Raw genomic sequence first — 4,320 nt, 5'->3', positions numbered from 1 at the left:
CCGTGAAGCTGAGGAAGGTCAGATATGGTGCTCTCCCTTTGTTACCTTTGTTCTTTTTACACCTTTAATATGGATTTCACCTCAACATCAAGAAAAGTTCTAATTACTGGACCGATAGGCAATATAATAATTGATGGAGAAAAGATTGAAATGATTAGCTTTCTCTTACTTGGATCTAAGATTAACACATTGGTACAGTCAAGAGATCAGGAAACATACCGCAGTCGGAATGCCTGTGTTCAGGGTTCTTTCCAAATTATTGAGGAAAAATGATGCCAATTTGAGGACTAAGGTATCCTGATTCAGACCATGTTCTTTTTAATCACTTGCTATGTTGCTGAAAACTGGACAGTGAATAAAGACGACAGAAGAAATATTGATATCTTTGAACTGTGGTGTTAGAGAGGAGTAATAAATATCTCAAGACAAAAAAAAAAACAATGTCTTGAAGAAGGTGCAATTAGAGAGCTCCTTGGAAGCAAAGATGACATGTTACTAAGAGGCAACATGAGATATCTGTGAGATGGACAGCATGCTTGGAAAGATGGAGCATCTGTGAAAGAGAGGAAGACCCTCAACCCGATGGATTGATGCAGTGACTACTGAAATAGTCTTGAGTGTGTCAGAAATTATGAACATGGCACTGGATAGGACAGGGTTCAGAGCTGTTATTCATGGGATGACTGTGGTTCATACTCAGTAGCACCTAACACCACAACTACCTTACTCTTTTATTTCATTCTAAAGTTGGCAAACATTTCAGGTTGTCAAGATTTTTCCTTTCAGGTTGTTAAGCTTTAAATGCATTTAAATTGCTGTAATAAATTTTATCTGTAATAATTAAGTAAGAGTGACAGGACATCTTAGCATTTGATTTAATATTAGCATTACTTTATATCATACTTATTATGTATGGTATAATTTTATATATGTGGGAGAAATAACTTTAAATCAGCTTTATTGAGTTATAACTTATATATATTAGTATTTCCCTATTTTAAGTGTATATAGTTTGATGAGTTTTGACAAATTTATATAGTCATGAAACTACCACCATAATCAAGATATAGAACTTTCCATCAACCTTAATGTTTCCCTCTTGTTTTTTGCAGTTGATCCCTAAAATATCCCAAATTTAGACAAGCACTCAACAGTATTGTTGTTGTCAGGTGCCACTAAACTGACTGTGACTTAAGAGACCCTATGTACAGTAGAAGAAATTTCTGTCTGAGTTTGTGCCATCCTCACAGTCCATGCTGTGCGTAAGCCTATCATTGCAGTCACTGTGTCAGTACAGCTCATTGAGGATTTTCTTCTCTATCCTATTTTCTCTACTGTTTTGACTTTTCTAAATTTTGCATGAAATGAAACAACAGGGAGTTACTCAGTCTTGTAGTCTTTTATGTCTGACTCGGTTTAATTTTTTTGAAAGACACTCTTAGACAACTGAAGTGACATGCCATATACTTGTAAATTGTTCTTATATTAAAAATAAATAAATAACTCCTACAGTAAAAATGCTATTGTTGTGTACCACTGTAACAAGATCAAGGGCTCACATGGGGACAACTTTATATGACCTCTACCAACTTTACAAGGGACAACTGCCCACATTGCCTTCATCATCCACAGCACAAACCTATTTCCATGAAGCCAGACATGTCCCCCACACTCCCACACCTCTTTCTACTAATTTCAACACCAATGTTACTACTCTACTGGGTCTAAAATCCATCACAATAGTTCACAGACCCAAACTCACAATTGTGAGGTTTATTAGGGAAGTCAAAGGCTATATATATAATTCAAGCTGGCAGCAGCTTCTGAAATGTGCTTGTAGGTACTTTAGTCCTCAGCCTCCTGGTTTTAGGCCAGTGTAAGAAAGCTCCTAGTCCTGCCAATTATGGCATCTCCCTGTCCCCCACCCCAGTCCTTCAACCAACTTGGGCAAAGGCTCCTAGCTCAGATTCCATGAGGCAGCAGTCCTAAGTTCATCTTGTCTCATGTCAGGTCTCTGGTTCCAGGCTGCAGCCATTGCTGCTTCTCCTGTAGGCCCCAGCCTGAGTGGCACAAAATCTTTTGCCTCTGTATTCTCTGCTTTTTCTTTGCTGGTGGTGACATTCCATATTTTTGCTGCTGCATCTGTTCGATTTAAACGCAGGACTACCTAGTCTCCTTGTGAATAGATGGATCCCTTCCATTTTCCTGTACCCACCCATCCATATAACAAGATCAAATTCAATGGCTAGGAAGGTAAGTTTAAACAATTAGCTCCATTAGCCGTTGACACCACACCTATCTAATTGAAACTGACCCATAGCTGACGTTTCAGCAGCTTTTCAGAGGCAGTAAATTCTATGGGAGGAGATTGCAGATGGTGAGTTTGATGCTTGTTTGTCAGTGCAGTCTTTTACCACTAATCTAATGCCAGAAAATACATAAATAAAATAAATGTAAATGAATTTTCAAAAAAAGGAAAACTGATGAAAGTTTTAACAGTTTGCCAAAAAAAGATATAAAATTGAAAATATACATAGAAAAGATGCCAAAAATCATTTGTCATTCTTTTAGATGCTATTGAATCAAGCTCTACTCACAGCTTTTACAGATACTGTGCCATCCTAATTATCTCTGCGAGGCTCAGCAACTCATTGTTTCTGTCACTATGCCAATCCATCTTATTGATAGTCCTTCTCTTATTCCCTGACCCTCTACTTTCCCAGGCCTAATGTCCTTTTCTAAGTATTGATCCTTCCTGATAACATGCTCAAAACGTATTAGAAAGTCTCACCATCCTTGCCTCTAAGCCAGCACCAGTGCTGAATTCCTTCCAAGCTATATATGTATGTTCCTTTTCCTATCCATTCAATACTCTTCCCCACCACCACAATTCAAAAGTGTTAATTATTTGGTCATCCTTATTTGTTGTCCAACTTTCACATGCATATAAAACAATTGAAAATATAATGACGTGGGTGAGGCATGCCTTAGAATTCAACACTTTGAAGATGTCCTTGACAGAAAAATTGTCCAACACAATACATCTTTTGATATCTTGACTGCTGCTTCCATAGATGTTGGTTGTATATTCAAGTACAATTAAATGTTGGACAACTTCAATATCTTTTCTATTTTTTATAATAATGGTGCCTATGGGTCCAATTGTAAGGATTTTTGTTTTCTTAATATTGGATACTGAATTCTGAAGTCTTTGTTCTTTAGTAAGTGCTTCAAGCCCTATTCTCTTTTGGCAAGCTAGGTCATGCCATCTGCATAACATAAATTATTCATAAACTGAAAGCACAATGAAATAGTAACCCCTGGGAAGCCTAATAATAAAATGACTTAAAATATCAAGTATTTCTGAGAATGTGGAGCTAGTGAAACTTTGATACCTAAGTAAGGGATAGTCTTTAGAAAATACTTCTATAATTCTTAATAAAACTAAACACATGTTTAGCATATGCCCCAGCAATGCCATGCTGTGGGATATACTAACAGAAATAAAAGCATTTATTGACATAAATATTTATTTATAAATATAGTCTTTGTTTATAATAATCTCAAACTGATGAAGTGCAGCGGTTTAGAGGTAAGCAATTGTACTGTCAACCCACAGATACATGGTTCAAGCCCACCAGGTGTTCTACAGAAGAGGGCTGGGCAGTCTCCTCCCTATTATTTACTGGCTCTGAAAACCTGTTGGAGGATCAACTTATGGGTTAGTTCCAACTACTCAGCAGTACTTAACAACAATAATAAACTAGAAACAACTCAAATGTTTACCTACTGATGAATGTAAGCAAATAGTGGTATAACTGAAAATTATTCCATAGTCAAAGGAGTGAATTAATGGTGTACACAATAATATGTAACAGTTGCAAAAGGTTTATGTTGAATGAAAGGACCAAGTGAAAAATACCACACTAGGGAAATTTTGAAGATCTAAAGACTCAAATAGGAAAGAAAAAAGAAAGGATCACATTGTAAAATTCTTCTGATATAAAATGTAGAGAATAGATAAATCCAAATACAGAGAGAGAGAGAGGGGAAATTTATGATAACCAGGGGTTGAGGGTAAGGAAAAATAGAAGTAATGATTTATTAGATAGAAGATTTTATCCTGGCTTGATAAAAATATTTGGAAGTAGATAAACATAGTGATTGTATAACAATGTGAGTACATCCCTGAATTATTTACTGAAAGCTAATCTTCTGTTATATAAATTTCACTTAATTAAAAAAATATAAATCAAGTACAGTCAGTATTTGAATATCTAAAGCAAGGTTCTATGCCATGTTACTTGACCATCTTTGTCC

The sequence above is a fragment of the Elephantulus edwardii genome, unplaced genomic scaffold (genome assembly GCF_000299155.1).
Source record: "Elephantulus edwardii isolate Elephantulus edwardi_28Jun2011 unplaced genomic scaffold, EleEdw1.0 scaffold00139, whole genome shotgun sequence".
Lineage (NCBI taxonomy): Eukaryota > Metazoa > Chordata > Mammalia > Macroscelidea > Macroscelididae > Elephantulus > Elephantulus edwardii.
Note: the sequence above shows the minus strand (reverse complement) of the source record.